At 48.1% G+C, this 26034-nt stretch overlaps 23 non-coding genes across 23 annotated transcripts; all 23 read left to right on the top strand.

Annotated features, from left to right (window-relative positions):
- The first annotated feature begins 10288 nt into the window (after positions 1-10288).
- trnaa-agc (transfer RNA alanine (anticodon AGC)) lies at positions 10289-10361 on the top strand. Its single transcript has one exon. It is a non-coding gene; the product is annotated as a tRNA-Ala (tRNA).
- Positions 10362-11042: 681 nt separating this feature from the next.
- On the top strand, positions 11043-11115 carry trnaa-ugc (transfer RNA alanine (anticodon UGC)). Its single transcript has one exon. It is a non-coding gene; the product is annotated as a tRNA-Ala (tRNA).
- Positions 11116-11797: 682 nt separating this feature from the next.
- Positions 11798-11879, top strand: trnas-gcu (transfer RNA serine (anticodon GCU)). The gene has a single exon. It is a non-coding gene; the product is annotated as a tRNA-Ser (tRNA).
- Positions 11880-12405: 526 nt separating this feature from the next.
- Positions 12406-12478, top strand: trnaa-agc (transfer RNA alanine (anticodon AGC)). The gene has a single exon. It is a non-coding gene; the product is annotated as a tRNA-Ala (tRNA).
- A 681-nt stretch (positions 12479-13159) lies between these two features.
- On the top strand, positions 13160-13232 carry trnaa-ugc (transfer RNA alanine (anticodon UGC)). Its single transcript has one exon. It is a non-coding gene; the product is annotated as a tRNA-Ala (tRNA).
- Positions 13233-13914: 682 nt separating this feature from the next.
- Positions 13915-13996, top strand: trnas-gcu (transfer RNA serine (anticodon GCU)). The gene has a single exon. It is a non-coding gene; the product is annotated as a tRNA-Ser (tRNA).
- Positions 13997-14522: 526 nt separating this feature from the next.
- trnaa-agc (transfer RNA alanine (anticodon AGC)) lies at positions 14523-14595 on the top strand. The gene has a single exon. It is a non-coding gene; the product is annotated as a tRNA-Ala (tRNA).
- Positions 14596-15276: 681 nt separating this feature from the next.
- Positions 15277-15349, top strand: trnaa-ugc (transfer RNA alanine (anticodon UGC)). Its single transcript has one exon. It is a non-coding gene; the product is annotated as a tRNA-Ala (tRNA).
- A 682-nt stretch (positions 15350-16031) lies between these two features.
- trnas-gcu (transfer RNA serine (anticodon GCU)) lies at positions 16032-16113 on the top strand. The gene has a single exon. It is a non-coding gene; the product is annotated as a tRNA-Ser (tRNA).
- Positions 16114-16639: 526 nt separating this feature from the next.
- On the top strand, positions 16640-16712 carry trnaa-agc (transfer RNA alanine (anticodon AGC)). The gene has a single exon. It is a non-coding gene; the product is annotated as a tRNA-Ala (tRNA).
- A 681-nt stretch (positions 16713-17393) lies between these two features.
- On the top strand, positions 17394-17466 carry trnaa-ugc (transfer RNA alanine (anticodon UGC)). The gene has a single exon. It is a non-coding gene; the product is annotated as a tRNA-Ala (tRNA).
- Positions 17467-18148: 682 nt separating this feature from the next.
- On the top strand, positions 18149-18230 carry trnas-gcu (transfer RNA serine (anticodon GCU)). Its single transcript has one exon. It is a non-coding gene; the product is annotated as a tRNA-Ser (tRNA).
- Positions 18231-18756: 526 nt separating this feature from the next.
- On the top strand, positions 18757-18829 carry trnaa-agc (transfer RNA alanine (anticodon AGC)). Its single transcript has one exon. It is a non-coding gene; the product is annotated as a tRNA-Ala (tRNA).
- Positions 18830-19510: 681 nt separating this feature from the next.
- trnaa-ugc (transfer RNA alanine (anticodon UGC)) lies at positions 19511-19583 on the top strand. The gene has a single exon. It is a non-coding gene; the product is annotated as a tRNA-Ala (tRNA).
- Positions 19584-20256: 673 nt separating this feature from the next.
- trnas-gcu (transfer RNA serine (anticodon GCU)) lies at positions 20257-20338 on the top strand. The gene has a single exon. It is a non-coding gene; the product is annotated as a tRNA-Ser (tRNA).
- A 526-nt stretch (positions 20339-20864) lies between these two features.
- trnaa-agc (transfer RNA alanine (anticodon AGC)) lies at positions 20865-20937 on the top strand. The gene has a single exon. It is a non-coding gene; the product is annotated as a tRNA-Ala (tRNA).
- Positions 20938-21618: 681 nt separating this feature from the next.
- trnaa-ugc (transfer RNA alanine (anticodon UGC)) lies at positions 21619-21691 on the top strand. Its single transcript has one exon. It is a non-coding gene; the product is annotated as a tRNA-Ala (tRNA).
- A 682-nt stretch (positions 21692-22373) lies between these two features.
- trnas-gcu (transfer RNA serine (anticodon GCU)) lies at positions 22374-22455 on the top strand. The gene has a single exon. It is a non-coding gene; the product is annotated as a tRNA-Ser (tRNA).
- Positions 22456-22981: 526 nt separating this feature from the next.
- Positions 22982-23054, top strand: trnaa-agc (transfer RNA alanine (anticodon AGC)). The gene has a single exon. It is a non-coding gene; the product is annotated as a tRNA-Ala (tRNA).
- Positions 23055-23735: 681 nt separating this feature from the next.
- trnaa-ugc (transfer RNA alanine (anticodon UGC)) lies at positions 23736-23808 on the top strand. The gene has a single exon. It is a non-coding gene; the product is annotated as a tRNA-Ala (tRNA).
- A 682-nt stretch (positions 23809-24490) lies between these two features.
- On the top strand, positions 24491-24572 carry trnas-gcu (transfer RNA serine (anticodon GCU)). Its single transcript has one exon. It is a non-coding gene; the product is annotated as a tRNA-Ser (tRNA).
- A 526-nt stretch (positions 24573-25098) lies between these two features.
- On the top strand, positions 25099-25171 carry trnaa-agc (transfer RNA alanine (anticodon AGC)). Its single transcript has one exon. It is a non-coding gene; the product is annotated as a tRNA-Ala (tRNA).
- A 681-nt stretch (positions 25172-25852) lies between these two features.
- trnaa-ugc (transfer RNA alanine (anticodon UGC)) lies at positions 25853-25925 on the top strand. Its single transcript has one exon. It is a non-coding gene; the product is annotated as a tRNA-Ala (tRNA).
- The last annotated feature ends 109 nt before the right edge of the window (positions 25926-26034 follow it).

Below are 26034 nucleotides of genomic sequence, written 5' to 3'. Positions count from 1 at the left end.
GGCAGACAGATATATCCCTTGAAGGAATGCTGTGTGTGCACAAGCAGAAAGTGATCTGCTTTTACAATGATGCCATGAACTTCACAACACATTTTGTGTGTGTGTGTAGATTGTATATCTGTTTCTGTGAGGCCTTGTTGTCTGGTCATCACCTTTTAAAGAGCCGTGTGTTCTCGCTGCGGTTTTGTCACACTGGTCGGCGTGTCTCGGTCACACGCCGTGACATTTGGCGGTGGGCGTGACCCACGGGGGTACAGCGTGCAGGCTTGCTGTAGTGAAGCTTTCAGCGCCTAATGCGTGCTGAATGTCTGGCTGATGCCGTCTTCACAGTGTGAAACAGCGCTGTGAGGTTTCATTTGGGTTCAGTGTAAGCCAATAGCTAACATCTGAGCAGGCCGTCGGTGGACCAGCCTTCTCCCTGTGGTCTGCAGCTATCCTCAGCTGGGCAAAGATCTGCAGGTGAGGAACAGGTGTGCCAGCACCAGCCCTGGGCAGCTACGCCCACTTCTGGGTGGAGGTGAGCACAGTTACCCACATTCATGCTCACTCATACTGACCGACCGTCCGTCCGACAGATGTTGCAGGGATATAGACATGCCGGCGTGTCACTGTCACGGACCCAGCTCTGGGGACTCGGGGTCTGTGAGAAGTGTGGACTATTATCGCTATTATTATTATTATTGGTATTATTTGGTGGGTGCTCTGTTCTGCTGTCTGGGGTTTTGTTCCATGTGTCTATGTATGTGTATGTGTGTGGGTGTGGGTGTGTGTGTGGTTGTGGCTGTGGCCAGGAGGCCGGGCTACAGCACCGTCAGGCCTGTGGATGATTGGCCACGCCCAAGGAGGATGCCACACACCTGCAGCGGATCAGCGTCAGCGGAGGGAGCTACTTAATGGTGTGGTGAAGCCTCCACCGGCGCGGGATCACTGCGTGAGACTCCACGTCAGTCTTCCAGTTTAGGGTTAGTCTTTGAGTGCATGCCTGTGTTGCACCCTCAGAGAGACATGACTCCACTCTCCTGTTTTTTGCAACTTTATTCTCCTCAGTTCAGGTTTGGAGTTTACAGGCAGCATAGCCTATCATCAGCAAAACATCGCTCTCTCACGTCTCAGACACTGTTTTTTCTTCTGCGCTTACTGATGACATCACACGTCTGAACTCTGACCTCCTGGAGCCAGTAAACTACAAAAGTTAACTAGAAATGTGTCCAAAAACAAAACACAATTAAATAAGAATAGTCTTTAAAGATTTTCCCAACGATTCAGAAAAATGTAAGTTTTATAACTACTTTTAGAGCGCAACACCCTCCCCCACAAAAGAAAAATGTTGCCACACATTTTCTTTCTAATCTTTGACATTTTACCAAAAATAGAACATTTAACCGAAGATGAGCGAGCAAACAAGTATTTCCACACATATTACACATTACTGGGAGAGAGGTTATACCATCTCTTAGTATCTCAGGACAAGTCTCTCATGGTCACGATACAAAACTAAATGTTCATAGTCCTTTTGTACTGAAGGGTGGGTTATCCCTCGAAGTATTGGTGGGCCTGCCGAATCTTCGCAGTGGGACAAGGAGAATACCATTTACACCCCAACATCATGTGATTACACACTTCAAAACCATGAGTTCATTAAACCTGTATTGTACCCACTACTGTCTTAACTCTTTGACGCTAGAATGATAAACCTTCCCTCTATTTATTATAGTAATAATGCTCAGAGTACCTGTTTCTCTTTTAACTGTGTGTCAATACCACATCAACATGAACTGCAACTGTAATGTTACGCTTAGATTAAACTCTCTTGTGAAGTTGACTGTTATATCTATTGATACTGTAAAGGATACATGAATGATGGTGGGACAGAGGAATGATGGATGGATGGATGTTCACACTGACAGGGCATGTGCTCCATTGCTGGACGGTTGGCTAGCCTAGTTTTTCATATGTGTAGACACGCCGGGGCTGTCTCATTCTCTTTGGCTTGTGCCTCCATGTCTCAGCATCACTCTGCTCACCCTCGGGTCCAACAGCTGGAGCTTCAACCTCCTCCTCCAAACTGCGTCTCTCCTCCACCTGTTCCTCTTCAGGATGCCCCTGTGCTCTGAAAGCAGGCTCTGACTTCTCTCCGAGTGCGTCACTCCGGGGGCAGAAATCCTCTGTTTCTGGGTTGACGGGTGGATCGGCATATCTGAGTGCTGTCCACATGTGACAGTCATCTTCACTAGAACTGCCTGTGTCTGTTTGGTCAGTATCGGGCTTGGTCTGATGATGTCTTCTTGCTGACTGTCTCTGTTTGTTTCCACGGCTTTTCTCTTTCAGGCTGCTTTCGCACACCCCAGACTCGTCAACCAGGTAAGGACACGGCAACAGTAGGTTACGGTGTAACACTCGTCTTCTTCCTGTCCCCTGCAGTGGCTCAACCACATACACTGGACTATCAGGACCTTTCCTCTCGGTGATGACATGAATCATATCCTCCCAATAGCTGCGCAGTTTCCCAGGACCTCCTCTGGGTGTGAGATTTCTCACCAAGACATGGTCACCTGGCTGAAGCACAGAGCTCCATGCACGTCGATTGTAGTTTTTCTGTCCCCTTCTTGCAATCTTTCTCATGTTCTGCCTCGCAATTGCGTAGACCTCTTGCATAACTCCTCTCCATTTCTCTGCATAGCCAATGTGTGATTGACTCTTCTCTTCTTCTCTTTTTGGGACGAGCAGGTCGATAGGCAAGGTTGGTTCACGGCCAAAGAGAAGGAAGAATGGAGAAAATCCTGTTGCTTCGTGCACAGTCGAGTTGTAGGCATGAACTACTTTGTTCAAATGGTCTTTCCATCTTGACTTCTGAGATTCATCAAGTGTCCGGAGCATACCTAGGAGTGTCCTATTGAAGCGCTCTGCAGGATTGGCCTGTGGGTGATACGGGGAGGTACGAGAATGGCTGATACCGCAGTAGCCTTGAAGCTTGCGGAAAAGATTGTTCTCAAATTCTTTCCCCTGGTCACGGTGTATTTTGGATGGGAAACCGAAGCGCATGATAAAGTTATCAAAGAGCTTACTTCCCAGACTTGTCCTTTGTCGCTTATGCCTGGGCATATTTGGTGAAATGATCCACAACTACGAGTATGTATTCTTCACCTCCTGTGCACTTGTCCAAATGCAGATAGTCAATGGATATCATCTCAAACGGCGCAGAGGTTTCAATGCTCTGAATTGGTGTTCTGGTTATTCTGTTAGGCTTCTTCATCTTTATACAGCGACACACCTGAGTGGCATAGTGCTCCATTTCCTGCCTCATTTTAGGCCAGAAGAAGCGCTCCCTGGTGAGAGCAACCATCCTGTCTGCTCCTAAATGTCCCATCTCCCCATGTAGATTTTTATAGACCATGGGCTTTAATGAGTCAGGAACAACTAACTGCATTCTCCTTGTGGTCTCACGCCTCAGAATGCCATCTCCATCAATCTGCAAATGAAGAAGAAGGTACCTAACTGCCTCACTCGCCGCCATCTTTTCTTTATGCTTCAGGTAGTGTGTTCTTTTCAGGGACAAAACTCGGTTTATGGCTATGTCTGCATCCTGGGCTTCTCTGATGTCGTCAACTGCAAATGGCTGAATTGGTTCTGAGATGGCACGGTGGTTAGCATTGTTGCTGCACAGCAAGAAGGTCCTGAGTTCAATTCCACCATCAGGCCGGGGTCTTTCTGCATTGAGTTTGCATGTTCTCCCCGTGTTTGTGTGGGTTCCCTCCGGGTACTCCGGCTTCCTCCCACTGTCCAAAGACATGCAGCTTGTGGGGATAGGTTAATTGGAAAAATCCAAATTGCCATTAGGTGCGAGTGAATGTGAGTGCGAATGGTTGTCTGTACCTGTGTGTTGGCCCTGTGACAGACTGGCGACCTGTCCAGGGTGTACCCTGCCTCTTGCCCTATGACAGATGGGATAGGCTCCAGTGCCCCCTGAGAAGCGGATGGATGGATGGTTCTGAGATGATGCATCCCTCTGGAAGCGCGTTGACATTACAGGTGACAGCTTTCCCAACACATTCAATGGCATCCTGCTGACATTCCTCTGTGCATTCCTGCATGATGGCTTTAATGGGCTTTCCTCTTCTTGATAAGTAATCTACATCTCGATTCGCTGCCCCTGGCCTGTACTTAAGAGTGAACCGATAATCTGCCAGCTCCGCCACCCAGCGGTGTCCAGCTGCATTAAGTTTCGCTGACTTCATGACGTATGTTATTGTCACTGTACACAGTAAAATGAGGTGCATGGGGGGTGCTATGGAGCCGCGGATCAAGATGGCAGCATAAAGTGGTTGCTCCGTGTAACCTGCATGAACAACCAAAAACTAGAAACTTAATTGCTATTGGAAAATGTCAAAAACGACTAATCTTAAGGGCTGTGATATTTTCACCCCAAAAACGCGGTTCCCAAAAACCAGTTAAAACCGATATTTTGGCAATGCCTGAAAACAGCGAGGGAGCTGCTAGCGCTAGTAGCATGGGTGACCTTAGCACGGTGTTAGCTGAACTTCGGTCATTGCGCTCCGAGTTTAGTGTATTCGGAACTAAACTGGACAGCATAGATAACCATATGGGCGAAATGACGAAGCCAGTTGCTGCTTTGGAGACAAACATGATGGAGGTAAAGCAAAATGTTGCTGCAAATGCTACACGACTAGTGGAAGCTGAAAATAGAATAATGTCGGCAGTGGCGCTCCTGGGAAAGAGCGTGGCCGATCTCAGCAGTGCCATGAAGCGGATATCCTACCTGGAGGCAAAAACCGACGACCTGGAGAACCGGGGCCGAAGGAAGAACCTGCGGCTATTTGGCCTCCGGGAGGGCGCCGAGGGTCAGTGGCCACTGCTGGAGTTTATAAGGGAGATGTTACCGTGCTGGCTTGAGACCGACAGATTGTTCGTTATTGAGAGGGCTCACCGCATCCTAGCACCTCCAAAGCCAAACCAACACAGAGCTGTCCTTATCCGATTCCTGAACTTCCAAGATCGGGAGTTTGTTTTCCGCTCCACAAAACACAGTAACATCAAGCACGACGGAAACAAACTCTTTTTTGCCCAAGATTTCTCAGCTGAGACCATCCAGCAGCGAACGGAGTTCAACGCGATCAGAAAAGTGTTTGCCGACGAAGGAGTGTTCCGCGGTTTTCAATATAATCCATGCAAGATGAGAATCCTCCACGATGGGAAGATGCGCCTGTTTTCATCTCCAAAGGAGGCCAAGGATTTCCACCGTAGACACACTGGACAGGACTAACTGTAGCGGTGAGCGTTTCACTCCCTGAACTGCAGAATCAGCTGCTCATAACTAATAGACGAGCTGTAAAAATCTGTATTTTCACTCAGTTATAATATTTGGCTTTTTGCTACTCATTGACTTGCCATGTTATTGGACACAGGAAGTATTTTTTTTCTTTTTTAGAGCTTCTTCCATTACGTTTTAATAACGCCACTACAAACGTAATTTTTTGTTTGTTTGTTTTTCCTTTTTCTCTCTTTCTCCCTCTTGAACACAACAATGTTACCTACTTTGGTTTAACTTTTATCCTTTCAAGTGGGATTCTGTAAGTTACAAAAAGGACACTGCCATGGAATTATTCTAATTTAGTGGCTAGTCTGATATGTTAACACATATGGGTTTGTTATGTTTATGTTATGTTTGAATATGGTGTATGCATGGTTGACGGACACCACTGTTGCCTTAGTTGGGTTGGGTTCTTGTAGTTCAGCTATTCCCCTTTGTAGTGGAATAGCACAGCCCCTAGTTTACTACTCTGAGTAAGGGAAGGGGGGGGGGGGGGGGGGGGGACTTTAAGTGTTATGGGTCAATGCCAGGGTTTTTTTTCTCTATTTATTTCTCTATGGCTCAGCTTCGGCGCCTAATAAGCTCATCACTGGACCCACTTCAGTTTGCCTACCAGCCCGGCATTGGAGCGGATGATGCCGTCATTCACCTCCTACATCGTTCCCTCGCTCACCTGGAGACCGCTGGAAGCACTGTGAGAATCATGTTCTTTGATTTCTCCAGTGCCTTCAACACTATTCTTCCCTCGGTTCTAAAGGACAAGCTGGTGAACTCTGGAGTGGACCATCACCTCACTACCTGGATCCTGGACTACCTCACCGACCGACCACAGTATGTGAGGACTCAGGGCTGTGTGTCGGACAGGGTCGTCTGCAGTACGGGGGCCCCACAGGGAACGGTTCTGGCTCCGTTCCTCTTCACCATCTACACTGCAGACTTCTCCCACAATTCCACCCAGTGCTTCCTGCAGAAGTTCTCTGATGACTCTGCAATAGTCGGCCTCATCACTGATGGGGACGACAAGGAGTACAGAGGACTGACTCAAGACTTTGTGGACTGGTGCCAGCTGAACTACCTCCAGATCAACGCCAGTAAAACCAAGGAGCTGGTGGTAGACTTCCGCAGGCACAAGCATTCTCCACTGCAACCACTGAACATCCAGGGTATGGACATTGAGGCTGTGGACAGCTACAGGTACCTTGGTGTTCATCTGAACAACAGACTGGACTGGACTCATAACTCAGACGCCCTCTACAGGAAAGGGCAGAGCAGGCTGTACCTGCTGCGGAGACTCAGGTCGTTTGGAGTGGAGGGCCCACTCCTGAAGACCTTCTATGACTCTGTGGTGGCTTCTGCTATCTTTTATGGTGTGGTCTGCTGGGGCGGCAGCATCTCTGCTGGGGACAGGAAGAGACTGAACAGGGTGATCCGAAGGGCCAGCTCTGTTCTAGGATGCCCTCTGGACCCAGTGGAGGTGGTGAGTGACAGGAGAACGGCGGCTAAGCTGTCATCCCTGATGGACAACATCTTCCACCCCATGCAGCAGACTGTGACAGCACTGAGCAGCTCCTTCAGTGGGAGACTGCGGCACCCACGGTGTGGGACGGAGAGATTTTGCAGGTCTTTCCTCCCCACTGCTGTCAGACTCCATAATAAAGACTTTAACTGATCAAGCACACACATCCACACATATGCAATAATACTAAGTGCAATAATCCTTTCTGTCATCGTTGTATTTTACTCAGTTGTATATAGTATTTGTATTTGTATTCTATTTTTATCTTATTGTATATTTATTTTATTTTATTCTACTGTATATAGTATTTTATTCTATTCTGTACAGTTGTGTACTGTATTTATTCTTATTGTATTCTAATTTTTGCCTCATAACTTTTGCACTGTCCACTTCCTGCTGTGACAAAACAAATTTCCCACGTGTGGGACTAATAAAGGTTATCTTATCTTATCTTATCTTATTTTATTTTATTCAAAGTTTACTTGTCACTTTTGTTTACTTGACATCAGCATCACGTGTTGTTATCTTAATATTACAGAATGAAAACTCCAAGTATGGACCAACTAAACACCCGCAATATCTCTGACATAAAAGTCACTAGTTGGAATGTCCGGGGTCTCAGGAAACTGATCAAACTGAAACAGGTTATAAGCAGGATCAAGCAATTGAAATCAAAAATAGTTTTTCTTCAAGAAACACATCTGACGGACTGTGAACTAAAGTCTGTGAGGAACAGATGGCCTGGCCAGGTGATCCACGCATCATACAATAACTATGCGAGAGGTGTAATTATTTTGATTCATAGAAGCATACCATCCCAAATGACGAAAATAATAAAAGACCCTGCTGGTAGGTACGTACTCACTCAGGGTACCATCCTTTCTATTACTTTAAACTTGGTGAGTCTCAATGGGCCAAATGAAAATAAGCTCAAATTTATTGAAGATCTGTTTCTTACTTTATCTGCTTTGCAAGGACTGTATATGCTTGGAGGAGACTTTAACTGCACTCTCAATTCAATTCAATTCAATTCAATTTTATTTATATAGCGCCAAATCACAACAAAAGTCGCCTCAAGGCGCTTCATAGATACAGAGAAAAACCCAACAATCATATGACCCCCTATGAGCAAGCACTTTGGCGACAGTGGGAAGGAAAAACTCCCTTTTAACAGGAAGAAACCTCCGGCAGAACCAGGCTCAGGGAGGGGCGGCCATCTGCTGCGACCGGTTGGGGTGAGAGAAGGAAGACAGGATAAAGACATGCTGTGGAAGAGAGACAGAGGTTAATAACAGATATGATTCAATGCAGAGAGGTCTGTTAACACATAGTGAGTGAGAAAGGTGACTGGAAAGGAAAAACTCAATGCATCATGGGAATCCCCCGGCAGCCTACATCTATTGCAGCATAACAAAGGGAGGATTCAGGGTCACCTGGTCCAGCCCTAACTATATGCTTTAGAAAAAAGGAAAGTTTTAAGCCTAATCTTAAAAGTAGAGATAGTGTCTGTCTCCCGAATCCAAACTGGAAGCTGGTTCCACAGAAGAGGGGCCTGAAAACTGAAGGCTCTCCCTCCCATTCTACTTTTAAATACTCTAGGAACAACAAGTAGGCCTGCAGAGCGAGAGCGGAGCGCTCTAATAGGGTGATATGGTACTACAAGGTCATTAAGATAAGATGGGGCCTGATTATTTAAGACCTTGTATGTGAGGAGCAGGATTTTGAATTCAATTCTGGATTTAACAGGAAGCCAATGAAGGGAAGCCAAAACAGGAGAAATCTGCTCTCTCTTTCTAGTCCCTGTCAGGACTCTTGCTGCAGCATTTTGGATTAGCTGAAGGCTTTTCAGTGAGTTTTTTGGACATCCTGATAATAATGAATTACAGTAGTCCAGCCTGGAAGTAATAAATGCATGAACTAGTTTTTCAGCGTCACTCTGAGACAGGATATTTCTAATTTTAGAGATGTTGCGCAAATGGAAGAAAGCAGTCTTACATATTTGTTTAATATGTGCATTGAAGGACATGTCCTGGTCAAAAATGACTCCAAGGTTCCTCACCGCGTTACTGGAGGCCAAGGTAATGCCATCCAGAGTAAGAATCTGATTAGATACCATATTTCTAAGATTTTCAGGGCCGAGTACAATAACCTCAGTTTTATCTGAATTAAGAAGCAGAAAGTTAGCGGCCATCCAGGTCTTTATGTCTTTAAGACATTCCTGCAGTTTAACTAATTGGTGTGTGTTATCTGGCTTCATGGACAGATAGAGCTGGGTGTCATCTGCATAGCAGTGAAAATGTATGCTATGTCTTCTAATGATACTGCCTAAGGGAAGCATGTATAATGTAAACAGAATTGGTCCTAGCACTGAACCCTGTGGAACTCCATAATTAACCTCAGTGTGTGAAGATCTATACTCAATCCGAGTATAGATCGCTCAACAGGTTCAGATACATATAAAGCACAAAATAGACAACTAATAAATCGATTTATATCAGATATTAACTTGGTAGAAGTATGGAGAGAACAAAATCCTGATAAATAGAATTCTCCTGTCATTCAAGTATACATAAATCCCGCTCACGTATAGATTACTTTCTTGTCTCAAGAGAACGTTTATCAAGGATCAAACAGTGTCAGCATAGTGATCAGTGATCATGCAGCTATCTCACTGAGTATCCATCTAGGAAAGTTTATCCATAACCCACCTCGCTGGCGGCTTCAAACAAAATGGCTGCAGAATCCTGAATTTGTTAAATTTATAGAGGAGAAAACAGAAAATTACTTTGAGTTAAATACAGATCAAACTTGTGCCTTAGTGAGATGGGAAGGATTCAAAGCATATATTAGAGGTGAAATTCTTAGCTTTACGAGTACAAAGAATAAACAGCAAAGAAAGCGAATGGAAACCCTGGATAAACAGATTAAATCTTTGGAATTAGACTTAAACGTTAGTTACGACTCAACAAAACAAAGTGAGTTGCTACATCTGAGAACTGAATATAATAAATTATCATCTGATGCAGCAGCAAAAAGTCTAATGTGGCTGAAGCAATATTATTATGACCAAGGAGAGAAAGCAGGTAGACTTTTGGCATGGAGAATTAAAAAAATACAGAGTGAAAGAGCAATTAATAGTATAAAGACCTCTTCAGGGAATATAACAGTAGATCCATTGGAAATTAATGACAGCTTTAGAGAATTTTATGATAAATTGTATAAATCAGAATGTGCTCAAACCTCAGAAGAACAGGACATATTCTTAGATCAACTTCAGTTTCAGACGCTAACAGAAAACACAGTGGATTGTCAGCGAGCCGCCTTAGTCTCTCAGCCACCTCCTGGGCGCTTTGCAGATTTCAGGATTTGTGCCCCTTCCCTATTTTGATCATACAACAAGTATGGACAAAGTGTAGCCTGTAATAAGTAAGACATGTGGCACAGGGGAGTTAGCTCAAATGGTAGAGCGCTCGCTTAGCATGCGAGAGGTAGCGGGATCGACGCCCGCATTCTCCATTTGACACTTTGCTAGTCAGTGTCCCAATTGAATGCATGTGGCTTCCTTTGGCAAATCTTTATTTCACAGGTGTCGAACTCCAGGCCTCGAGGGCCGGTGTCCTGCAGGTTTCAGATGTATTCTTGATCCATCATAGGGGATTCAAATGGCTAAATTACCTCCTCAACATTTCTTGAAGTTCTCCAGAGGCCTGGTAATGAACTAATCATTTGATTCAGGTGTGTTGACCCAGGGTTATACCTAAAACCTGCAGGACACCGGCCCTCGAGGCCTGATGTTGTACACCCCAGGTTTATTTGCACTTCTCCGCTCACTACCTTTCAGGTACTACCATGTTAACGCTGGCTTCAAACCTCATCAATCTTTGACCATATGAAGTGATTGTCTCCCCTCTTACCCTCACAATACTGGCCGATGGCAGCAAAGAGTCCCCCGGCCCAGTCTGACATCTCTTTTCTCCAGAAGCAGCTGAAAGGGGCTTCCAGTGACACTCTCCTGGCGTACTGCGTAGGGCCCAGACTTGAATCGCTCGGAAATGTCTCGTGTGAGTTACGATTGCACCAAAGAGTCTTGTTGTAGTTGACAAGCCCAGAAAACATTGAAAGGGGGGTGTTGTGATTAGTTCCACCTGAGCTGAGGCTCCGTATGGCACGATGAAGCTGCAGTGCTCAACCCTCAATGGGGAATTAGCTCAAATGGTAGAGCGCTCGCTTTGCATGTGAGAGGCAGCGGGATCGATACCCGCATTCTCCAGGACACTTTTGGACATCCGCGAGGAGACCCAAAGCCATGCGTGTAGCCAATCCATTGGGTGTGGGTGGAGAACAAATTCAGGGGTGATTTGTCACACAAGGATAGCAGCAAGTGCGAAAGGCAAGCTTTAGAAGATGGTAGTGAGAGCTGCTCTGATGTGTGGCACAGATGGAGTCTGCAGAGTTGAAGATGATAAGCTTTTGCTTGGGAGTGTCCAGGATGGAACAGATGTGAAATGACCACGTGCGAGGGACAGCTGGGGTTGAGCCGTTTGCGGACGACGTTAGGCCAGCAAGGCTGAGGTTATTTGCACATGTGCAGAGGAGGGATATAAGATATACTGGGAAAAGGGTGTTAAATACGGAGCTGCTGGGCAGGAGAATAAGAGAAAGACCAAAGACAACGTTCATAGACGTAGCCAAGTAGGACATGCAGAGGGTTGGTGTGACAGAGGAGAATGCTAGGGGCAGGGTGAGATGGAGGCAGACGATCCACTCTGGCAACCCCCAAGAAGAACAGGCTCAAAGAAGAAGCCAGCATCACTCCAGGCTTCTACCAAAGTGTTACGCAGCCCCTCGTCGGGGATCTGGAGTCAATCTCCCTGCGTCCATACACCAGCGATCAGCTCACACATTATCCCTCGTCAATTCCCAATGCTACTGGCAAAGAGCGGTGTGCGGCAGATGAGGTGGCCGAGAGGTTAAGGCGATGGACTGCTAATCCATTGTGCTGTGCACGCGTGGGTTCGAATCCCATCCTCGTCGAGAGCTCTTTCTGCTTATGTTGATGCATCTTGTCAGTGTAAGATTGGCTGCCAAAGCAGGCATGATGCAATGCTCTTCTTTGGCTCAGTATTCACTTTAGTTCACCATGTGGTCTTGTTGCACAGGTCATGTTAAAGACAATGGTCTGCTAATACAGTAGTAGAAAGACGTTCTGCTTCCAGAATAGCAACATTCCTAATGGCCAACTTGCCCTACACTGAAAACCAAGGGGAGGAGGTCGGTAAGCATATTGATTAGAACCACCTCCCTCAGTTGGCTTCATTCAATGTGAATTAGCAGTGGCTCTAGTCCACAGTCCCTTGGATGTCCAGTCTCCTCAGTCTGTCTCTAAGGCTGATGGCATTCAGTCACGTTAGCATGACAGTGGATTGTCAGCGAGCCGCCTTAGTCTCTCAGCCACCTCCTGGGCGCTTTGCAGATTTCAGGATTTGTGCCCCTTCCCTATTTTGATCATACAACAAGTATGGACAAAGTGTAGCCTGTAATAAGTAAGACATGTGGCACAGGGGAGTTAGCTCAAATGGTAGAGCGCTCGCTTAGCATGCGAGAGGTAGCGGGATCGACGCCCGCATTCTCCATTTCACACTTTGCTAGTCAGTGTCCCAATTGAATGCATGTGGCTTCCTTTGGCAAATCTTTATTTCACAGGTGTCGAACTCCAGGCCTCGAGGGCCGGTGTCCTGCAGGTTTCAGATGTATTCTTGATCCATCATAGGGGATTCAAATGGCTAAATTACCTCCTCAACATTTCTTGAAGTTCTCCAGAGGCCTGGTAATGAACTAATCATTTGATTCAGGTGTGTTGACCCAGGGTTATACCTAAAACCTGCAGGACACCGGCCCTCGAGGCCTGATGTTGTACACCCCAGGTTTATTTGCACTTCTCCGCTCACTACCTTTCAGGTACTACCATGTTAACGCTGGCTTCAAACCTCATCAATCTTTGACCATATGAAGTGATTGTCTCCCCTCTTACCCTCACAATACTGGCCGATGGCAGCAAAGAGTCCCCCGGCCCAGTCTGACATCTCTTTTCTCCAGAAGCAGCTGAAAGGGGCTTCCAGTGACACTCTCCTGGCGTACTGCGTAGGGCCCAGACTTGAATCGCTCGGAAATGTCTCGTGTGAGTTACGATTGCACCAAAGAGTCTTGTTGTAGTTGACAAGCCCAGAAAACATTGAAAGGGGGGTGTTGTGATTAGTTCCACCTGAGCTGAGGCTCCGTATGGCACGATGAAGCTGCAGTGCTCAACCCTCAATGGGGAATTAGCTCAAATGGTAGAGCGCTCGCTTTGCATGTGAGAGGCAGCGGGATCGATACCCGCATTCTCCAGGACACTTTTGGACATCCGCGAGGAGACCCAAAGCCATGCGTGTAGCCAATCCATTGGGTGTGGGTGGAGAACAAATTCAGGGGTGATTTGTCACACAAGGATAGCAGCAAGTGCGAAAGGCAAGCTTTAGAAGATGGTAGTGAGAGCTTCTCTGATGTGTGGCACAGATGGAGTCTGCAGAGTTGAAGATGATAAGCTTTTGCTTGGGAGTGTCCAGGATGGAACAGATGTGAAATGACCACGTGCGAGGGACAGCTGGGGTTGAGCCGTTTGCGGACGACGTTAGGCCAGCAAGGCTGAGGTTATTTGCACATGTGCAGAGGAGGGATATAAGATATACTGGGAAAAGGGTGTTAAATACGGAGCTGCTGGGCAGGAGAATAAGAGAAAGACCAAAGACAACGTTCATAGACGTAGCCAAGTAGGACATGCAGAGGGTTGGTGTGACAGAGGAGAATGCTAGGGGCAGGGTGAGATGGAGGCAGACGATCCACTCTGGCAACCCCCAAGAAGAACAGGCTCAAAGAAGAAGCCAGCATCACTCCAGGCTTCTACCAAAGTGTTACGCAGCCCCTCGTCGGGGATCTGGAGTCAATCTCCCTGCGTCCATACACCAGCGATCAGCTCACACATTATCCCTCGTCAATTCCCAATGCTACTGGCAAAGAGCGGTGTGCGGCAGATGAGGTGGCCGAGAGGTTAAGGCGATGGACTGCTAATCCATTGTGCTGTGCAAGCGTGGGCTCGAATCCCATCCTCGTCGAGAGCTCTTTCTGCTTATGTTGATGCATCTTGTCAGTGTAAGATTGGCTGCCAAAGCAGGCATGATGCAATGCTCTTCTTTGGCTCAGTATTCACTTTAGTTCACCATGTGGTCTTGTTGCACAGGTCATGTTAAAGACAATGGTCTGCTAATACAGTAGTAGAAAGACGTTCTGCTTCCAGAATAGCAACATTCCTAATGGCCAACTTGCCCTACACTGAAAACCAAGGGGAGGAGGTCGGTAAGCATATTGATTAGAACCACCTCCCTCAGTTGGCTTCATTCAATGTGAATTAGCAGTGGCTCTAGTCCACAGTCCCTTGGATGTCCAGTCTCCTCAGTCTGTCTCTAAGGCTGATGGCATTCAGTCACGTTAGCATGACAGTGGATTGTCAGCGAGCCGCCTTAGTCTCTCAGCCACCTCCTGGGCGCTTTGCAGATTTCAGGATTTGTGCCCCTTCCCTATTTTGATCATACAACAAGTATGGACAAAGTGTAGCCTGTAATAAGTAAGACATGTGGCACAGGGGAGTTAGCTCAAATGGTAGAGCGCTCGCTTAGCATGCGAGAGGTAGCGGGATCGACGCCCGCATTCTCCATTTGACACTTTGCTAGTCAGTGTCCCAATTGAATGCATGTGGCTTCCTTTGGCAAATCTTTATTTCACAGGTGTCGAACTCCAGGCCTCGAGGGCCGGTGTCCTGCAGGTTTCAGATGTATTCTTGATCCATCATAGGGGATTCAAATGGCTAAATTACCTCCTCAACATTTCTTGAAGTTCTCCAGAGGCCTGGTAATGAACTAATCATTTGATTCAGGTGTGTTGACCCAGGGTTATACCTAAAACCTGCAGGACACCGGCCCTCGAGGCCTGATGTTGTACACCCCAGGTTTATTTGCACTTCTCCGCTCACTACCTTTCAGGTACTACCATGTTAACGCTGGCTTCAAACCTCATCAATCTTTGACCATATGAAGTGATTGTCTCCCCTCTTACCCTCACAATACTGGCCGATGGCAGCAAAGAGTCCCCCGGCCCAGTCTGACATCTCTTTTCTCCAGAAGCAGCTGAAAGGGGCTTCCAGTGACACTCTCCTGGCGTACTGCGTAGGGCCCAGACTTGAATCGCTCGGAAATGTCTCGTGTGAGTTACGATTGCACCAAAGAGTCTTGTTGTAGTTGACAAGCCCAGAAAACATTGAAAGGGGGGTGTTGTGATTAGTTCCACCTGAGCTGAGGCTCCGTATGGCACGATGAAGCTGCAGTGCTCAACCCTCAATGGGGAATTAGCTCAAATGGTAGAGCGCTCGCTTTGCATGTGAGAGGCAGCGGGATCGATACCCGCATTCTCCAGGACACTTTTGGACATCCGCGAGGAGACCCAAAGCCATGCGTGTAGCCAATCCATTGGGTGTGGGTGGAGAACAAATTCAGGGGTGATTTGTCACACAAGGATAGCAGCAAGTGCGAAAGGCAAGCTTTAGAAGATGGTAGTGAGAGCTGCTCTGATGTGTGGCACAGATGGAGTCTGCAGAGTTGAAGATGATAAGCTTTTGCTTGGGAGTGTCCAGGATGGAACAGATGTGAAATGACCACGTGCGAGGGACAGCTGGGGTTGAGCCGTTTGCGGACGACGTTAGGCCAGCAAGGCTGAGGTGATTTGCACATGTGCAGAGGAGGGATATAAGATATACTGGGAAAAGGGTGTTAAATACGGAGCTGCTGGGCAGGAGAATAAGAGAAAGACCAAAGACAACGTTCATAGACGTAGCCAAGTAGGACATGCAGAGGGTTGGTGTGACAGAGGAGAATGCTAGGGGCAGGGTGAGATGGAGGCAGACGATCCACTCTGGCAACCCCCAAGAAGAACAGGCTCAAAGAAGAAGCCAGCATCACTCCAGGCTTCTACCAAAGTGTTACGCAGCCCCTCGTCGGGGATCTGGAGTCAATCTCCCTGCGTCCATACACCAGCGATCAGCTCACACATTATCCCTCGTCAATTCCCAATGCTACTGGCAAAGAGCGGTGTGCGGCAGATGAGGTGGCCGAGAGGTTAAGGCGATGGACTGCTAATCCATTGTGCTGTGCACGCGTGGGTTCGAATCCCATCCTCGTCGAGAGCTCTTTCTGCTTAGGTTGATGCATCTTGTCAGTGTAAGATTGGCTGCCAAAGCAGGCATGATGCAATGCTCTTCTTTGGCTCAGTATTCACTTTAGTTCACCATGTGGTCTTGTTGCACAGGTCATGTTAAAGACAATGGTCTGCTAATACAGTAGTAGAAAGACGTTCTGCTTCCAGAATAGCAACATTCCTAATGGCCAACTTGCCCTACACTGAAAACCAAGGGGAGGAGGTCGGTAAGCATATTGATTAGAACCACCTCCCTCAGTTGGCTTCATTCAATGTGAATTAGCAGTGGCTCTAGTCCACAGTCCCTTGGATGTCCAGTCTCCTCAGTCTGTCTCTAAGGCTGATGGCATTCAGTCACGTTAGCATGACAGTGGATTGTCAGCGAGCCGCCTTAGTCTCTCAGCCACCTCCTGGGCGCTTTGCAGATTTCAGGATTTGTGCCCCTTCCCTATTTTGATCATACAACAAGTATGGACAAAGTGTAGCCTGTAATAAGTAAGACATGTGGCACAGGGGAGTTAGCTCAAATGGTAGAGCGCTCGCTTAGCATGCGAGAGGTAGCGGGATCGACGCCCGCATTCTCCATTTGACACTTTGCTAGTCAGTGTCCCAATTGAATGCATGTGGCTTCCTTTGGCAAATCTTTATTTCACAGGTGTCGAACTCCAGGCCTCGAGGGCCGGTGTCCTGCAGGTTTCAGATGTATTCTTGATCCATCATAGGGGATTCAAATGGCTAAATTACCTCCTCAACATTTCTTGAAGTTCTCCAGAGGCCTGGTAATGAACTAATCATTTGATTCAGGTGTGTTGACCCAGGGTTATACCTAAAACCTGCAGGACACCGGCCCTCGAGGCCTGATGTTGTACACCCCAGGTTTATTTGCACTTCTCCGCTCACTACCTTTCAGGTACTACCATGTTAACGCTGGCTTCAAACCTCATCAATCTTTGACCATATGAAGTGATTGTCTCCCCTCTTACCCTCACAATACTGGCCGATGGCAGCAAAGAGTCCCCCGGCCCAGTCTGACATCTCTTTTCTCCAGAAGCAGCTGAAAGGGGCTTCCAGTGACACTCTCCTGGCGTACTGCGTAGGGCCCAGACTTGAATCGCTCGGAAATGTCTCGTGTGAGTTACGATTGCACCAAAGGGTCTTGTTGTAGTTGACAAGCCCAGAAAACATTGAAAGGGGGGTGTTGTGATTAGTTCCACCTGAGCTGAGGCTCCGTATGGCACGATGAAGCTGCAGTGCTCAACCCTCAATGGGGAATTAGCTCAAATGGTAGAGCGCTCGCTTTGCATGTGAGAGGCAGCGGGATCGATACCCGCATTCTCCAGGACACTTTTGGACATCCGCGAGGAGACCCAAAGCCATGCGTGTAGCCAATCCATTGGGTGTGGGTGGAGAACAAATTCAGGGGTGATTTGTCACACAAGGATAGCAGCAAGTGCGAAAGGCAAGCTTTAGAAGATGGTAGTGAGAGCTGCTCTGATGTGTGGCACAGATGGAGTCTGCAGAGTTGAAGATGATAAGCTTTTGCTTGGGAGTGTCCAGGATGGAACAGATGTGAAATGACCACGTGCGAGGGACAGCTGGGGTTGAGCCGTTTGCAGACGACGTTAGGCCAGCAAGGCTGAGGTTATTTGCACATGTGCAGAGGAGGGATATAAGATATACTGGGAAAAGGGTGTTAAATACGGAGCTGCTGGGCAGGAGAATAAGAGAAAGACCAAAGACAACGTTCATAGACGTAGCCAAGTAGGACATGCAGAGGGTTGGTGTGACAGAGGAGAATGCTAGGGGCAGGGTGAGATGGAGGCAGACGATCCACTCTGGCAACCCCCAAGAAGAACAGGCTCAAAGAAGAAGCCAGCATCACTCCAGGCTTCTACCAAAGTGTTACGCAGCCCCTCGTCGGGGATCTGGAGTCAATCTCCCTGCGTCCATACACCAGCGATCAGCTCACACATTATCCCTCGTCAATTCCCAATGCTACTGGCAAAGAGCGGTGTGCGGCAGATGAGGTGGCCGAGAGGTTAAGGCGATGGACTGCTAATCCATTGTGCTGTGCACGCGTGGGTTCGAATCCCATCCTCGTCGAGAGCTCTTTCTGCTTAGGTTGATGCATCTTGTCAGTGTAAGATTGGCTGCCAAAGCAGGCATGATGCAATGCTCTTCTTTGGCTCAGTATTCACTTTAGTTCACCATGTGGTCTTGTTGCACAGGTCATGTTAAAGACAATGGTCTGCTAATACAGTAGTAGAAAGACGTTCTGCTTCCAGAATAGCAACATTCCTAATGGCCAACTTGCCCTACACTGAAAACCAAGGGGAGGAGGTCGGTAAGCATATTGATTAGAACCACCTCCCTCAGTTGGCTTCATTCAATGTGAATTAGCAGTGGCTCTAGTCCACAGTCCCTTGGATGTCCAGTCTCCTCAGTCTGTCTCTAAGGCTGATGGCATTCAGTCACGTTAGCATGACAGTGGATTGTCAGCGAGCCGCCTTAGTCTCTCAGCCACCTCCTGGGCGCTTTGCAGATTTCAGGATTTGTGCCCCTTCCCTATTTTGATCATACAACAAGTATGGACAAAGTGTAGCCTGTAATAAGTAAGACATGTGGCACAGGGGAGTTAGCTCAAATGGTAGAGCGCTCGCTTAGCATGCGAGAGGTAGCGGGATCGACGCCCGCATTCTCCATTTGACACTTTGCTAGTCAGTGTCCCAATTGAATGCATGTGGCTTCCTTTGGCAAATCTTTATTTCACAGGTGTCGAACTCCAGGCCTCGAGGGCCGGTGTCCTGCAGGTTTCAGATGTATTCTTGATCCATCACAGGGGATTCAAATGGCTAAATTACCTCCTCAACATTTCTTGAAGTTCTCCAGAGGCCTGGTAATGAACTAATCATTTGATTCAGGTGTGTTGACCCAGGGTTATACCTAAAACCTGCAGGACACCGGCCCTCGAGGCCTGATGTTGTACACCCCAGGTTTATTTGCACTTCTCCGCTCACTACCTTTCAGGTACTACCATGTTAACGCTGGCTTCAAACCTCATCAATCTTTGACCATATGAAGTGATTGTCTCACCTCTTACCCTCACAATACTGGCCGATGGCAGCAAAGAGTCCCCCGGCCCAGTCTGACATCTCTTTTCTCCAGAAGCAGCTGAAAGGGGCTTCCAGTGACACTCTCCTGGCGTACTGCGTAGGGCCCAGACTTGAATCGCTCGGAAATGTCTCGTGTGAGTTACGATTGCACCAAAGAGTCTTGTTGTAGTTGACAAGCCCAGAAAACATTGAAAGGGGGGTGTTGTGATTAGTTCCACCTGAGCTGAGGCTCCGTATGGCACGATGAAGCTGCAGTGCTCAACCCTCAATGGGGAATTAGCTCAAATGGTAGAGCGCTCGCTTTGCATGTGAGAGGCAGCGGGATCGATACCCGCATTCTCCAGGACACTTTTGGACATCCGCGAGGAGACCCAAAGCCATGCGTGTAGCCAATCCATTGGGTGTGGGTGGAGAACAAATTCAGGGGTGATTTGTCACACAAGGATAGCAGCAAGTGCGAAAGGCAAGCTTTAGAAGATGGTAGTGAGAGCTGCTCTGATGTGTGGCACAGATAGAGTTGAAGATGATAAGCTTTTGCTTGGGAGTGTCCAGGATGGAACAGATGTGAAATGACCACGTGCGAGGGACAGCTGGGGTTGAGCCGTTTGCAGACGACGTTAGGCCAGCAAGGCTGAGGTGATTTGCACATGTGCAGAGGAGGGATATAAGATATACTGGGAAAAGGGTGTTAAATACGGAGCGGCTGGGCAGGAGAATAAGAGAAAGACCAAAGACAACGTTCATAGACGTAGCCAAGTAGGACATGCAGAGGGTTGGTGTGACAGAGGAGAATGCTAGGGGCAGGGTGAGATGGAGGCAGACGATCCACTCTGGCAACCCCCAAGAAGAACAGGCTCAAAGAAGAAGCCAGCATCACTCCAGGCTTCTACCAAAGTGTTACGCAGCCCCTCGTCGGGGATCTGGAGTCAATCTCCCTGCGTCCATACACCAGCGATCAGCTCACACATTATCCCTCGTCAATTCCCAATGCTACTGGCAAAGAGCGGTGTGCGGCAGATGAGGTGGCCGAGAGGTTAAGGCGATGGACTGCTAATCCATTGTGCTGTGCACGCGTGGGTTCGAATCCCATCCTCGTCGAGAGCTCTTTCTGCTTATGTTGATGCATCTTGTCAGTGTAAGATTGGCTGCCAAAGCAGGCATGATGCAATGCTCTTCTTTGGCTCAGTATTCACTTTAGTTCACCATGTGGTCTTGTTGCACAGGTCATGTTAAAGACAATGGTCTGCTAATACAGTAGTAGAAAGACGTTCTGCTTCCAGAATAGCAACATTCCTAATGGCCAACTTGCCCTACACTGAAAACCAAGGGGAGGAGGTCGGTAAGCATATTGATTAGAACCACCTCCCTCAGTTGGCTTCATTCAATGTGAATTAGCAGTGGCTCTAGTCCACAGTCCCTTGGATGTCCAGTCTCCTCAGTCTGTCTCTAAGGCTGATGGCATTCAGTCACGTTAGCATGACAGTGGATTGTCAGCGAGCCGCCTTAGTCTCTCAGCCACCTCCTGGGCGCTTTGCAGATTTCAGGATTTGTGCCCCTTCCCTATTTTGATCATACAACAAGTATGGACAAAGTGTAGCCTGTAATAAGTAAGACATGTGGCACAGGGGAGTTAGCTCAAATGGTAGAGCGCTCGCTTAGCATGCGAGAGGTAGCGGGATCGACGCCCGCATTCTCCATTTGACACTTTGCTAGTCAGTGTCCCAATTGAATGCATGTGGCTTCCTTTGGCAAATCTTTATTTCACAGGTGTCGAACTCCAGGCCTCGAGGGCCGGTGTCCTGCAGGTTTCAGATGTATTCTTGATCCATCATAGGGGATTCAAATGGCTAAATTACCTCCTCAACATTTCTTGAAGTTCTCCAGAGGCCTGGTAATGAACTAATCATTTGATTCAGGTGTGTTGACCCAGGGTTATACCTAAAACCTGCAGGACACCGGCCCTCGAGGCCTGATGTTGTACACCCCAGGTTTATTTGCACTTCTCCGCTCACTACCTTTCAGGTACTACCATGTTAACGCTGGCTTCAAACCTCATCAATCTTTGACCATATGAAGTGATTGTCTCCCCTCTTACCCTCACAATACTGGCCGATGGCAGCAAAGAGTCCCCCGGCCCAGTCTGACATCTCTTTTCTCCAGAAGCAGCTGAAAGGGGCTTCCAGTGACACTCTCCTGGCGTACTGCGTAGGGCCCAGACTTGAATCGCTCGGAAATGTCTCGTGTGAGTTACGATTGCACCAAAGAGTCTTGTTGTAGTTGACAAGCCCAGAAAACATTGAAAGGGGGGTGTTGTGATTAGTTCCACCTGAGCTGAGGCTCCGTATGGCACGATGAAGCTGCAGTGCTCAACCCTCAATGGGGAATTAGCTCAAATGGTAGAGCGCTCGCTTTGCATGTGAGAGGCAGCGGGATCGATACCCGCATTCTCCAGGACACTTTTGGACATCCGCGAGGAGACCCAAAGCCATGCGTGTAGCCAATCCATTGGGTGTGGGTGGAGAACAAATTCAGGGGTGATTTGTCACACAAGGATAGCAGCAAGTGCGAAAGGCAAGCTTTAGAAGATGGTAGTGAGAGCTGCTCTGATGTGTGGCACAGATGGAGTCTGCAGAGTTGAAGATGATAAGCTTTTGCTTGGGAGTGTCCAGGATGGAACAGATGTGAAATGACCACGTGCGAGGGACAGCTGGGGTTGAGCCGTTTGCGGACGACGTTAGGCCAGCAAGGCTGAGGTGATTTGCACATGTGCAGAGGAGGGATATAAGATATACTGGGAAAAGGGTGTTAAATACGGAGCTGCTGGGCAGGAGAATAAGAGAAAGACCAAAGACAACGTTCATAGACGTAGCCAAGTAGGACATGCAGAGGGTTGGTGTGACAGAGGAGAATGCTAGGGGCAGGGTGAGATGGAGGCAGACGATCCACTCTGGCAACCCCCAAGAAGAACAGGCTCAAAGAAGAAGCCAGCATCACTCCAGGCTTCTACCAAAGTGTTACGCAGCCCCTCGTCGGGGATCTGGAGTCAATCTCCCTGCGTCCATACACCAGCGATCAGCTCACACATTATCCCTCGTCAATTCCCAATGCTACTGGCAAAGAGCGGTGTGCGGCAGATGAGGTGGCCGAGAGGTTAAGGCGATGGACTGCTAATCCATTGTGCTGTGCACGCGTGGGTTCGAATCCCATCCTCGTCGAGAGCTCTTTCTGCTTATGTTGATGCATCTTGTCAGTGTAAGATTGGCTGCCAAAGCAGGCATGATGCAATGCTCTTCTTTGGCTCAGTATTCACTTTAGTTCACCATGTGGTCTTGTTGCACAGGTCATGTTAAAGACAATGGTCTGCTAATACAGTAGTAGAAAGACGTTCTGCTTCCAGAATAGCAACATTCCTAATGGCCAACTTGCCCTACACTGAAAACCAAGGGGAGGAGGTCGGTAAGCATATTGATTAGAACCACCTCCCTCAGTTGGCTTCATTCAATGTGAATTAGCAGTGGCTCTAGTCCACAGTCCCTTGGATGTCCAGTCTCCTCAGTCTGTCTCTAAGGCTGATGGCATTCAGTCACGTTAGCATGACAGTGGATTGTCAGCGAGCCGCCTTAGTCTCTCAGCCACCTCCTGGGCGCTTTGCAGATTTCAGGATTTGTGCCCCTTCCCTATTTTGATCATACAACAAGTATGGACAAAGTGTAGCCTGTAATAAGTAAGACATGTGGCACAGGGGAGTTAGCTCAAATGGTAGAGCGCTCGCTTAGCACGCGAGAGGTAGCGGGATCGACGCCCGCATTCTCCATTTCACACTTTGCTAGTCAGTGTCCCAATTGAATGCATGTGGCTTCCTTTGGCAAATCTTTATTTCACAGGTGTCGAACTCCAGGCCTCGAGGGCCGGTGTCCTGCAGGTTTCAGATGTATTCTTGATCCATCATAGGGGATTCAAATGGCTAAATTACCTCCTCAACATTTCTTGAAGTTCTCCAGAGGCCTGGTAATGAACTAATCATTTGATTCAGGTGTGTTGACCCAGGGTTATACCTAAAACCTGCAGGACACCGGCCCTCGAGGCCTGATGTTGTACACCCCAGGTTTATTTGCACTTCTCCGCTCACTACCTTTCAGGTACTACCATGTTAACGCTGGCTTCAAACCTCATCAATCTTTGACCATATGAAGTGATTGTCTCCCCTCTTACCCTCACAATACTGGCCGATGGCAGCAAAGAGTCCCCCGGCCCAGTCTGACATCTCTTTTCTCCAGAAGCAGCTGAAAGGGGCTTCCAGTGACACTCTCCTGGCGTACTGCGTAGGGCCCAGACTTGAATCGCTCGGAAATGTCTCGTGTGAGTTACGATTGCACCAAAGAGTCTTGTTGTAGTTGACAAGCCCAGAAAACATTGAAAGGGGGGTGTTGTGATTAGTTCCACCTGAGCTGAGGCTCCGTATGGCACGATGAAGCTGCAGTGCTCAACCCTCAATGGGGAATTAGCTCAAATGGTAGAGCGCTCGCTTTGCATGTGAGAGGCAGCGGGATCGATACCCGCATTCTCCAGGACACTTTTGGACATCCGCGAGGAGACCCAAAGCCATGCGTGTAGCCAATCCATTGGGTGTGGGTGGAGAACAAATTCAGGGGTGATTTGTCACACAAGGATAGCAGCAAGTGCGAAAGGCAAGCTTTAGAAGATGGTAGTGAGAGCTGCTCTGATGTGTGGCACAGATGGAGTCTGCAGAGTTGAAGATGATAAGCTTTTGCTTGGGAGTGTCCAGGATGGAACAGATGTGAAATGACCACGTGCGAGGGACAGCTGGGGTTGAGCCGTTTGCAGACGACGTTAGGCCAGCAAGGCTGAGGTTATTTGCACATGTGCAGAGGAGGGATATAAGATATACTGGGAAAAGGGTGTTAAATACGGAGCTGCTGGGCAGGAGAATAAGAGAAAGACCAAAGACAACGTTCATAGACGTAGCCAAGTAGGACATGCAGAGGGTTGGTGTGACAGAGGAGAATGCTAGGGGCAGGGTGAGATGGAGGCAGACGATCCACTCTGGCAACCCCCAAGAAGAACAGGCTCAAAGAAGAAGCCAGCATCACTCCAGGCTTCTACCAAAGTGTTACGCAGCCCCTCGTCGGGGATCTGGAGTCAATCTCCCTGCGTCCATACACCAGCGATCAGCTCACACATTATCCCTCGTCAATTCCCAATGCTACTGGCAAAGAGCGGTGTGCGGCAGATGAGGTGGCCGAGAGGTTAAGGCGATGGACTGCTAATCCATTGTGCTGTGCACGCGTGGGTTCGAATCCCATCCTCGTCGAGAGCTCTTTCTGCTTAGGTTGATGCATCTTGTCAGTGTAAGATTGGCTGCCAAAGCAGGCATGATGCAATGCTCTTCTTTGGCTCAGTATTCACTTTAGTTCACCATGTGGTCTTGTTGCACAGGTCATGTTAAAGACAATGGTCTGCTAATACAGTAGTAGAAAGACGTTCTGCTTCCAGAATAGCAACATTCCTAATGGCCAACTTGCCCTACACTGAAAACCAAGGGGAGGAGGTCGGTAAGCATATTGATTAGAACCACCTCCCTCAGTTGGCTTCATTCAATGTGAATTAGCAGTGGCTCTAGTCCACAGTCCCTTGGATGTCCAGTCTCCTCAGTCTGTCTCTAAGGCTGATGGCATTCAGTCACGTTAGCATGACAGTGGATTGTCAGCGAGCCGCCTTAGTCTCTCAGCCACCTCCTGGGCGCTTTGCAGATTTCAGGATTTGTGCCCCTTCCCTATTTTGATCATACAACAAGTATGGACAAAGTGTAGCCTGTAATAAGTAAGACATGTGGCACAGGGGAGTTAGCTCAAATGGTAGAGCGCTCGCTTAGCATGCGAGAGGTAGCGGGATCGACGCCCGCATTCTCCATTTGACACTTTGCTAGTCAGTGTCCCAATTGAATGCATGTGGCTTCCTTTGGCAAATCTTTATTTCACAGGTGTCGAACTCCAGGCCTCGAGGGCCGGTGTCCTGCAGGTTTCAGATGTATTCTTGATCCATCACAGGGGATTCAAATGGCTAAATTACCTCCTCAACATTTCTTGAAGTTCTCCAGAGGCCTGGTAATGAACTAATCATTTGATTCAGGTGTGTTGACCCAGGGTTATACCTAAAACCTGCAGGACACCGGCCCTCGAGGCCTGATGTTGTACACCCCAGGTTTATTTGCACTTCTCCGCTCACTACCTTTCAGGTACTACCATGTTAACGCTGGCTTCAAACCTCATCAATCTTTGACCATATGAAGTGATTGTCTCACCTCTTACCCTCACAATACTGGCCGATGGCAGCAAAGAGTCCCCCGGCCCAGTCTGACATCTCTTTTCTCCAGAAGCAGCTGAAAGGGGCTTCCAGTGACACTCTCCTGGCGTACTGCGTAGGGCCCAGACTTGAATCGCTCGGAAATGTCTCGTGTGAGTTACGATTGCACCAAAGAGTCTTGTTGTAGTTGACAAGCCCAGAAAACATTGAAAGGGGGGTGTTGTGATTAGTTCCACCTGAGCTGAGGCTCCGTATGGCACGATGAAGCTGCAGTGCTCAACCCTCAATGGGGAATTAGCTCAAATGGTAGAGCGCTCGCTTTGCATGTGAGAGGCAGCGGGATCGATACCCGCATTCTCCAGGACACTTTTGGACATCCGCGAGGAGACCCAAAGCCATGCGTGTAGCCAATCCATTGGGTGTGGGTGGAGAACAAATTCAGGGGTGATTTGTCACACAAGGATAGCAGC

This window comes from Copadichromis virginalis, linkage group LG12, assembly GCF_057382275.1.
Source record: "Copadichromis virginalis isolate Kocher_CV1m ecotype Utaka linkage group LG12, C_Virginalis_male_GT1.1, whole genome shotgun sequence".
Lineage (NCBI taxonomy): Eukaryota > Metazoa > Chordata > Actinopteri > Cichliformes > Cichlidae > Copadichromis > Copadichromis virginalis.
Note: the sequence above shows the minus strand (reverse complement) of the source record. Positions and strands in the feature narration are given on the sequence as shown.